Below are 12538 nucleotides of genomic sequence, written 5' to 3' on the forward strand. Positions count from 1 at the left end.
TACTAATATATTTTGCATTTAATTCTCAAATAAAGTATTTAATTTAATTCATGCCCATAGACAGTTAAATTTATGAGCGGGTTGCGTTGCATTTGTTTTTTGTAAAGAGTCATTTTGAAAAAGTCGGTTTCTTAATCAGTTTTTTTTAGTTTTCATTATTTAGTGTGTTGTCGTTTTGTTTAGTTGTTGTAAGTGACGATTTGTTTCCGCTATCATGCACGTTGTATGTGGTCGATTTACTAATCACATGAATTTCCTGAATTCTTATAAATATTTTAAGTTTTTGTAATTTTTGTCGTTGTTTGACCGCCATCAACAACAAAATCAAGTTATATTATGTATTTTTAATCTAGTACAGTAAGATAGTCTTTAGAATTTAATCTAATTCTAGATACATTCCTTCTATACTATATATAAATTTCAAGGTTTCAATAATTCTGAAAAAAAACTTTTTGTCTTTATTTTTAAATACCTAAATTTTATTAATTTACTATAACCATCTGTTCATAAAACTCTCTTCAAAAATCTGATAATTGTAGCACCTACTTTCAAATAAAAACCACCTCCATGTTTTTTGTGTTTGTTTTTAACCCCTATTTGACTGCCTTGGTTTCAACTTAAAATGTTCCATTAAAAGGTGAAACCCATAAATTAAAATCTCGTTAAGGGTTGAAAATACTTTATGTTTTTAAAATCATTGTACACGTCTAACATTAATAATTAAATAAATTATTTTTTATCTTAAAAATATATGTATTTTAATAAACATATGGCTGTTAAATTTGGTATGTATATAAGTACATTAGAGGTGTCCAAAAATATAGACATTGTTTGTAAAATGCAAAAAATGTATGATTTTATACCCTACACCACAGACATGGGGGATAATAATTACACAATGTAATTCATTACAATTAGTTGTAATGTGTATTTGACCAATAACTAATTTCAGTTACTTGTAATTATAATTAAAGTTTTCGCAATTACAATTACATGTAATTGCATGTTAAGTATCACTAATTACAAATTACGTGTAATTATAAGGAACAAAATTCACAATTACAAGTAATTGGGAAAAATTACAAGTATTTGTAATTTAAAAAACTTCATATACAATTTCAAATAATTGGCAAAATTCAATTGTAATTAAAAGCAATTGTAATTGATAAAGCTTTAATAATACATACTTGTTTTAATATATGACTTCGATAAAAGGTTTACACTTCGTTTACAAACAATTTTCATCAAAAGATACGATTTTGACCAAATGTTAAGAAAACATTTATAATTGTAACGGAAAAAAATTTTTAGAAATAAAAAAGGTCCTAAAATATTGGAATTGTGTAGAATTTTCATAATTCATAACTAATCCAAAAATATCTTTTTCTTTTATTTGAACTATTACATTTTAATACAATTTTAAAAAATTGTTTTATTCATTTTATTTTTTATAAAATAAAAAGAACTTTAAACAGACAAAATAAAAATTTTTAATGTTGGCCTCCCATTTATTTTGTATTAAATTGCTGGCTCTGTGGACAATTCTTCATACATTATTCAATCTAATAATAAAAATCGAAAAAAAAAATATTTTAATTTTCTGGGTGTGTTTAATGTAAAATTTGTCTAAAAGTACGAATGTAAAATAAGTATCTACAAACATTCAAATTATAATACATTTTATTTTTTAAATGCCAAATTATAAAACTAAATGTTTTCTATCATAAATATATTTAATTCATTTGATAGTCAACCACTAATTTTACACCTGCTTTTCAGTGTTTTTTTTTTGCAACTGCCGTTTTACCTACCGCATCGTTTCTCTTTGATTGTTCGTATTTTTTATAGCTTTAAAAAAGTTTCTTTCTATTTTTATGTGGACATTATACTTACCCTACACAACCAAAGAAGAGGGAATACTTTGAGTTTATGTTAATGCTTCGAACTCACCTAAAAGTATACCAATCATATTCCGTGGACCGACAGATGTCCGTAATACAGATTTATACGTCACTTCTGTCGCAAGGACAATTCATATAGATTTTGGTTAACTTTGGTCTATGACGTATATAATTGTTGTTAGTGTTAATAAGAAAATTTCATTAATAATTCTTACTAATTATATGTGAGTAGGTCCTAGACCAATGCTGGGCGATGTAGGGTATCACATAATCGTGTATACTTTCATATTTTATTCTTAGTTTCGATTTTTCGTCTACTTCATAAAATATCAAAAAATTAAACAAGTTTTTAATTAAAAAAATATACAAAGACAAAAATTAAGAAATACATAGACCAAATAGAGTAAGAGCAAAATGTCTTAATGTCCATAAGTGTACCAACATACAAGTATGTATCAATAAAAGCAAACTGGAAGAGAAAAATTATTTAATTTTGTTGAACTAAATTTAATGAATGACTAATAAAAATTGCATTCTTAAAAGCCTGTCAGTCACTATGGTCAATTTTTAAATCGAAAATACAAAATTTGTAATTTATATTGTTTATAAAACAGAAACTTAAAGTAGTTATTTCTTATTAAATTTGATAATTTTTGCTGCTAAATAAATATATTTTGTACTAACTATTTATTTAAGTTTTAACAATTTATTTACTGTATTAGAATACTTAATTTTTTGTACATTAAAATTTTATTATATTTTTGAATCGCTAAATGGAGTTCCTACTAATAGGACTTAAATATTTAAAACTACAGATTTTTCTAGAGCCATTTATTTCTTAAAATAATTTATGTTAATTATGTCACAAATTTCAACGCAATTTTTTGAAAACTACCTAATATGATAGGACAAAATTTTGTCTGAAATTCCGAAAACAATAAATAGTTTATGACGAATTGTATTGAATTAGTTACTTGATAATAAGTTATAACTAAAATATTGAACATTAAAATTATTTTCCAGAAGTATTTGGCCTGGATGGATCTATTTTAACCATTATATATAACAAATTTAATTGAATCATTTTAATCCTTATAATTAGTTAAAAGATATAAACATTTCTGTTGCAAAGTCGTTTGCGGTTTACAAAATTTATATCTTTAAGGTCGCTAAGATAAGGTCCATATTCAAATTATTTGGGTTGTTTTATGTGGGAGTTAGAGACCTGATATTATGATGTATGATATATACATTTGTTCACATAACCAACGTATTTTTGAACATTAAAATTATTTTCCAGGAGTTTTGGGTATGGACGACATCATCAATATATACAGCAAATTAAATCGAATCATATTAATCATTGAAATTAGGTAAAAGATATGAAAATTTCATCTTCAAGGACGTTTGCCTACACAAATTAAAAAAGAACCTTAAAAAATAAATCTATTGTAAAACTTTGTCTAACAATTGTAAGTTGACACGATCGCTAGACATTTTCTGAACATTTTTCTGTCAATATTGTTAAATATAATAACCGTATTTACATAGCATAAGACCCTTTTGCATTTTAGGCGACGAAATTCTTTAATAAATAAGTACCACTCTTCTCAAAAACAGTTTTATTTGATTCTCAAAATTTGGTAAGGTTTAAACCAATTTGGTAGTTTTTTACAAAAATTTGGTAGGATTAAAATTTGGTCAGTAGCAACGCTGATATAAATACGATTGGAAATAAACGTTTCAAAATCTGATCTGTATTATTTTTAATCATCAAAAAAGATGATTTTGACATTCCATTTGTAACACATCGATATATTGATCATAGAACCACAAAAGGATATATATTCTTGGGTTCTTATTGAATCACGATAGGGACGCAATGAAAGTGGCACCCGAAAAAATGTTTTCAAAGTCATAACTGTTTCAAACAGTGATAAAATTCGACTAAAACAAGTTTCTTATGAGAAAAAATCTCTCTACCAAATTAGAACGTACGATCAAAAATTATCCCTACTTCTTATATGCTTTCTACATTACCGACTAAAAAATCGAGTATAGCGATAAAAATACATATTGTATAAAAATTCCAATTAATTCCTTTAAATAACTGTATATATACATATATGTATGTTTGCACCAGCATTTAATATTTTTAAAAAGCTAAATTCACAGTCTACATAAATTAAAGAACGATGATGGTATTTGTTTTATTATTAATGAAGACGATAACAAAATTATTGAAATTAAATTGAAATAAATTAATCATTTTATTCTGGTTCACTTGTGAGTGTAATGAAAAAAATATTAATATCGACAATTTATTTTAACTAATTGATTAATGTAGCATATTACATTTGGGGATGTACGAACTTTAGTTTTTATTATTAAAACCATTTTGTTCTTTTTTTACTATTTTATTTATATAAGTCTAAAGTAATAATGAAACTTTTCGTCTTAATTTATTTCGATACGACCAAAAATATACTGTCTGTTCTTAATGGGCTATAATAGGTCTATTTAGAAAAAGATATATTTTTTCAAATGTTAAAAATTGTTTTGGACATTTTCTGTAATGAAAAAAGTTTTTTGGTTTTTCTAATATTTAACTAAGAAATCACATTTAGTTGTATTGTTTAGAAAAAAAAGCAGCAAAATATCTAAAACTTTGTCAACCATTTGCAATAGTAATTTGGTTTTTTTCTTCATCTAGTCACTTTGTTTTGCCTAAATTTCAGTGGTAAACAATGTTTGGTTCTTTTATCTGGAGTGGTTTTTATTTTGTTCCCTGAGGTTGTTGGCATGTTTTGTCTCAAAATGTTTCATCATTATTATTTACACCATTTGACTGTTTTTGGCTTGCAGACGCTTTTGTAAACTACAATATTAAAAAAATGAGAAGAAAAACTTATTTTCTTAACAAGAATTTTGGAAAAGTGACAAAATAAAAGCATGTGGCACCAAGCTCATCAACAACACGAACAAAAACAAAGAAACTAAAACAATATATTTTCCATTATTTTTATATGATGGATATTTTTTGAAAGTTTTTCTTTGCAAAAATAAATATCTTAGGAAATATTAAGTTTCCTTGTTGTTTGTGTAAAAAGTTTTGTCTTGTGGTTTCAGTTGAGCTAAGTTGCATCAAAACTATTTGCAACATTTGTGGTAGATTTAGTTTATGAATCCTTAATGTTGCAAAGAAAAAGAAATCTAAACACAAGTGTTTCTTAGTTTATTTTATACTCGTTGTCGCATAAACATTTCTTTCATTTTTTCTGTACTTCGAAATAAGTTTTTCGTTTTGTGCCTGATGATACATTCTTTGCAGTCACATGCAATCAAGTTGTATAAATTAATGATGAACAGTGGGTAGTAAATGTATTTGATTTAAAACATTTTGGTTTTTCAGAATTATTTTGCAATTTATAACACTATGCAAAATCTATGTGTGAACCTTTTGTATCTGTGTACTTAGTTTTTCAAAATTAGCTCTTATACTCCTGTAGAAGGACTTTAAAATCTAAAGGACATACAAGATGGAATGAAGGTGAAAACCCCTGCTTCAAAATAATATGATTTATTTCAATTCATCAAAATTAAAAAAGAAATGTAAATCTTAAAGAAAATTTGTCACCAAAAAGTAGTTAAAAGTGTTTGTGTCAAAAATGAGACTTTTTTAAATTTTATTTATTTTTCATTTTTTTTCTTTGATTCAAGCAAATAATATAGATAGAATATACAAATTCCCAACTTCCATTTGATACTGATATTAGCGTCATACAATATATATATATATATATAAACATTTTAAATATTCGTTAGAAATTTTAAGTCCTTTAAACTTTGAAGTCCTTTTATAAACACATAAGAGCAAATTATAAAAATCTAAAAATTATTACAGGGTGTAATAGGTCAATAAATCTAAATTTACGAATAAGTATAAGTTTTTCACTATTCATATTCATAATTTTTTAATTTATAAATTAAAATTTTCTGCAATTTATAATTTTACAACAAAATTGTGAAGTTTTATCTAAACTGAATTTCTATTACACACTGTATTTCTATGTTCATATGTGGAAATGATGTCAGACAAATTTTCCTTCTAAGCTCGCCAACAGTTTTAGAATGATTCAAAGTGGCCTCTTTTAGATTAAACAAAAAATTTTTTTTCCAAAGGAAACACATAAATAGAATAAAAATCTTGCTATTTTACTTGTTGAAATATGAGTAGTTAAAGTCTTTTTGAATTGTTACAGTGCACTGTATTTTTAAGCAAAGTTTAACTGTTAACCGTACGAGCCGGTCAAACAGGCATTCTTATTGATACATTATATAACGAGTCGGTCGACATAAATTTGTGGTCCGACTTTAAACTATGCGAGTCGGTCTACAAATTTATGTCGACCGACCCGGTATATAATGTATCCTATTTGACCGGCTCGTACGGTCAATACTTTGATAACAACAACCTTTTGATCTGTTATTATCAGGAGCTTCAGAAATAGAAGACTAAATCCGACATTAAAAAATGCCATAAAAGGCTAAAAAATAATGCTAGAAAAAAAGCTAAATTTTAATAATAATAGATATATAATAAAAAGTTTTAGCTTTTTTAATGCTTAATAGGAAAGAGGAAAAAAGTCAAAAAAAGCCAGAAGCTTAAACATAAATTTAGAGGCTAATTGATAAATAGTTAGTTAGTTAGTTTGTTTGAAAGGAGGATGTACATATATACATCAAATCCTAGGCCTCTATCGTTCCTGTTGTGCGCTCCTTAACCAGTGCCACACGTGGAAATCGAACCCACCACCTCCGTTCTACCAGACTAGAAAACTAACCACTAATCTACCGGAGACCACCAATAAATAAAAAAGCTAAATTTAACCTAAAAAAAGACCTGGAAACTCTGATCATTGCTGATATGAATATCATTAATATGTATATGGTTCCACAAAGAAGTGTTCCTCATGAAAATTATAAAATTTTGGGTAAAATCACTATTTTAGTACATACACTCCAATCTACAGGGTCTATTAACAAAAACATGTACATACAGTATTGGCCAAAACAAATGCACCCCCTTATTGAAGTTTTCTTTAAAATAGTTACATATAGATATTACACTTTTTTGTTCATAGTTTTAAAAATTTTATACCGTTAAAAAACGGTAACAAAAATTTTGAATGTTATTTATTAAAGAAATTTATTAACGAATTTTAAATAATATTGATATTCCTCAGAATTTCATTGGTCAAAACATTAACACCCCAGTTAAAATGGTTTTTTAGATCGAATTTTTCCATTTTTTATTGATTTTAATTAGAATTAAATAGATTTTAATTAGAAATTATATTTTATGTATAAAAATATTATTTTTACTTTGATTTTTAATGATAAAATTATTTTTTTCAACACTTTATTGGCCGTATAGCACCAGACATCTACTTTATATTTTCTTAAATACTTCCATTATTTCTTAAATCAAATTTCAAAGTTTTAATTTATTATAATATTAATTTTTAACAAGATTTTTAACTGAAAAAGTTTTAAAAATTATGGAATCTTGATGAAAAGATAGAATAATGCTAAACTAAGTTAAATTTAACACAAAAAATTCACAAAATTAACATTTTTTGAAAATTAAGATTGTCGTACATAAATTACTGTTTGGTAATTTATGCTAATACAGAAATGATATGATTTATTGTAAAAACCACACATAAAATTCTAATAATAGGAAATAAAATTATGTTTTTTGTTTATCCTTTAATAAAGGACATTTATATTCGTTTGTTTTGTAAAAAAAAAAATAAAGACACCATTATTGTACTAGGTTTAATTCCTTCATCTGTAATATCCCTGCGGAGTTCTGAATTTTAAAAAATTTCACATTTGTTGAACTTTTAATATTAAATTTAACTTATTTCAACATTATTCTATCTGTTCATCAACATTCCTTTTAATTCAGTCCATTTTATACTTCCGAGAATGATTTTAACTGCCAATTATTGAAATATTGCTCGAAATTTGACTCAAAAATTGGTAAATTATCATTATCTGTAGAAAAATGTCAAATTCTTTTATCTCAAAATCTTCTCAAAAATTAATTTTATAGATAATTTAACATTTTGAAGAAATTGTTTTCATTGTTTCTTAATCTTATTTTGGAAATTTTGAAAGTGGCACCTCCGATTCAGCTGTCTAGTGCTATTCGGCCAATAAAATTTAGAAAAAACAAATTTTAACATTAAATAATAGAGTAAAAAGGATATTTTTATATATAAAATGTAATTTCGAATCAAAATTTTTTAAAGAAATAATCGAAAAATCCGATTTAAAAAATCATTTTTATAAAATTTTGAATAATATGAATATTTTTTAAATTTTTTCTTTAATATATAACATTCAAATTTTTTTGTTAGAGTTTTTAAAGGCCTACAAAAACTATAAACAAAAAGTGTAATATCTTTCAAATTTGCCTTCTTTTCAATAACTGGAACTACTTTAAAAAAAACATCAATAAGGGGGTGCTTTAGTTCTGGCCGATACTGTGCATGCGACATATTTAGATCGAAACATATCGTGTGTATTTATGTTAGATTTTGCGGATGTACAAAAAATGTGTATTATATGAGATTATTTTTATTTTTTGTCATTATTTTTAGTTTGTTGTTTGTTTTTCTCATGTTGATGGAAGAAGAATACACATAAATATATTTTGTTAGATAAAATAATATACAAAAATTACTGACATGTGTCAAGTGAAGCAAAAATTTGTACACACAAACTCGCAGTTCTTACCCACAATTTTACTGAAATACATACATATGTATGTTTGTACATATCCATAAATATGAGCATGAATGTGACGAGACATTTTGTCTAATACGAAGTCTTAATGATTTTGTTATTATTTTTATTTTATTAAAAAAAATTATTTTTAGAACGGTAGCCTTTTCCAAATAGGAAAGCTATTTACATATTGAGGAAGTTAGCAAAAAGTTAGCATATTTAAAAAATTGTATATATATTCACAAACAGTTAATCATCTATTCAAAAACTTTATTTTTCGGTTTACCAATATCGTATTTTTATTTCGATTATGACGCTTTTGGTCTATAATTGTATTGATTTTGATTTAGAAATCATACTTTTGTATTAAATAGAAATAGTATCTATACTAATAATGCATCATAAAAGAATACATCTGGGAGAAATATATTATTTTTTGATACATTTCTTTTAAACTTATGTTACTTACACAATAGCATTTAAATCATTATTTTAACACGGTGATGCCATTACAAGCAAGTATTTACCACGCTCGCTTACAAATGGGGACTTAAATGAGTACTTACTGCGAAAAGTATATACTTAAGAGGTATTTAATAGTCATTGAAAAGTAAATTTGTCAAACATTTTGTTCTGTGACCCATATTTTGCGAAATGGAATAAAAATTTAAAATTTTGAAAATTAAAAACAAACGTCTGGAACATTCTTCTTTTAAAAAATCAATATTTTATTTAGAATTACGTTTTTTGGGCTATTATTTGTAGGTTATTAGTTTCGATAAGTTAAATCTTTAAACTAATGTATCCAAATTAATATGGACTTTTCTTTTTACCAAATTCACCAAAAATTTAAAAAAACAAACATTTGAAAGCTTGTCATCCATAATTAACAGATTTTTATAAGGTATATCATTAATCAATTTTTTGTTTATATATAAAGTTACAACTCAAATTATTTGATTTGGAACATTTGAATCGATCTCATGTAATCCAAGTGTTAGAAAAATAATTCACATCATTTCCATACAAATTTCAAAATTTATAATTTTTTATTCATGATGAAAACAAAATTGTGTCAAAAATTCCAAACAAAAATGTTTATTAACTAAAACTTATAAATCTTTTAATTTGTGTGGGAATGATATGAGTAATTTTACTAAAATATAATTTTCTTTCATTGTCCCACTTTGATTTTTTTATATTTTGCTCATAACACTTAAGCTATTTCTGGTGAAGAAATACAAAAAATGAAAGGTAATTTTTTTGAGATATCCATCACTCGAGGAAAATTTAGAAAATAATGATTCTTTTATTAAAACTATAATATTTAAAAATATAATAATTAACTACAAGATATAGGTTTTAAATACAAACTAAAACGATTAAATCGAACAGATAATTTAGGAAATATACGATGTCAAATTTAATGCTTGTTAAAAAAAGTTCTACAATATATTAACCTTGAACATCAATAAAATTTAAACAGTAACGAATTTCGAAATTTTCAAGAACTTCAAAAAATTAACCTTCTATCATAACGCTTCCTCCATTATTTTCCCATAAAGTCACTTCCTTGAGTTAGAACAATATTTACAAAATGCACCAACAATACCAATCGTTATTTTCTTTCCCCATTAAATTTAAATTGTACTAATCTATGTGACGATTTGCGAAAATATATTTTATAACCAATGTCAGAAAAACACTTCTCTATATAAGTACTAGATACATATTTCTAAAAAAATGTATAAAAGTACGAGAACAAAACGCAATAACCTGATTTTTTTGATTACCCAGAACGTGACATTAATGAATACCATTAAAATATTGATATTTTATTTAATAAAGAAAACACAGAATTAGGGAACAAAAGAACTAAATTTGCTCTTACTCCTCGTTTTTCAAACCTTTGGTCCAACTTTCGCAACAAAACTAATAATAAATTGTAACTACCACAAAACATTCATTCTTACAAAATATCTAGAAAATCTAAATGTTTTCCATTTAGAACAGACAAAAATCAATCTTCAAGCACAGAAGTAAAAATTTTTCACGTTTTTCATCCATTTCCCTCATTTTTACGCACTTTCCTCCAACATCTACAATGGAACTTTATTACATATTTATATATTTCTAACACTTTAAAAGGCTAAATCTAAATTATTTTTGATTTAAAACCAACAAAAATCCCGTTCAAAACCCCCCGCTCCCTTCTGTAAGACTAAAATTTTATAATTTCTTCATGAATTTTCATAATAATAAAAAAATAATTGTATCTTCGAAAATATTTTGAGATATATAAAATTAAAACTGTTCTCGAAATTTACAAAGCCATCATAATGGGTAGTTGTTATTCATTTTTGGACAAAGTATTTTTGTTTTTCTGTACAAAAAATATATACATTTCCCGCCGGTATATTAAATCATGTATGTTTGTATAATGTCTACATGATATACTTTGTGTATCGTGCTTTCAAATTGAGATCATAAAATAAAATGTAAAAAAAAACAAAACTTTTGTTACTTGTTAGTTAACACTTATTAAATATAGAAACACAACAAATTATGTTGTTTTTGAGTTAGTTAGTTTTTAAAATTCAATTCAGATAAAACAAAACAAAAAATTTAATAAAAAATACGCAAACAACGATTGTAGCAGCAGCGTTGAAGCAAAAAGTTTTCTAATTATAAAATGCGCTTATGTTCAATGTTATGAACATGTTGTGTGATGTTGTTTGAATAAATAAAAATCGAAATTTCACAGATAAAAATGTTGGCATTCGAATACATATTTAGATGAATACCAAAACCGAAAACAAAAAAAATCAGATAAAAAACCCCTTCGTGTCAACAATGTAGTGACTACAAAATCGCAATTCAATTCTCTGATGTCTATGTATAGAGCAATATTAAAAACCCATACACACAAAATGGTTTGAATAAAAAGTATGCCACGCCTGAGTTTTAGCTACAAAAATCCATCTGGTTCTTTATCCATCCATTGCATGTTTGTCATTTCCTCATCTACATTTATTGTTTTCTACATGTGTAGTAGTAGTTTGTACTTTAATAATTGGAATGAAAGAGATACTTGTCATATGCTTCTGCGCTTTATTAGGTATCATTCTGTAGTTTTTTTGTAAATATAGATAAATAAAACATGGCCGCCTAGCTAGATAATTGACGTTTTTGTATTAGTGTGCAGGAATAAAAGGCGACATCTGACGGGAAACTGTTGCGTTTTGTAAACATGAATCTGTATCTTAAAGATACAAACATTTTTAATTTAGGCCTACTATTGCTGATGCTGATTTGTATTTATACCTTATACCTTTCAATATGTTTTTACACAAAACAAATCTTATTAGAAATGGTCATATCGATGTAGTTCATTCGATTGCCGCTAGGTGCTGCATTTTCTTACTGGCCTAACCAGATAATTCCTATTAAAAAGGCATTGCAATCATCGGAGAATAATTGACAATTGATAATTTGGAGTGCTGATTTCTTTGTTACTTTCCAATTATGAAATTTTCTTTAAAAGGATTTAGTTGGTACAATGACGTAATTTTTGAAATTGTATATAGGTGTCGCAATTAAAATACCACTTTTGAGTGTAATCCAATTAGAAGCAGGAAAAATAAAATTGTAAATGAACATACATACTTATTTACTCATAAACACATAATTTACGAAATGTTCCTTGTATTAAATACATTACTCGTGTAATGTAGAATATGGTTATGTGTTTTATGTCGTCTTATGGCGAAATTTATGGTTTTTACTTAGATCTTATTGTTGTAAAATGACAATTATAATAATATAAAATGATTTTATTT

This window comes from Lucilia cuprina, chromosome 4, assembly GCF_022045245.1.
Source record: "Lucilia cuprina isolate Lc7/37 chromosome 4, ASM2204524v1, whole genome shotgun sequence".
Classification (NCBI taxonomy): domain Eukaryota; kingdom Metazoa; phylum Arthropoda; class Insecta; order Diptera; family Calliphoridae; genus Lucilia; species Lucilia cuprina.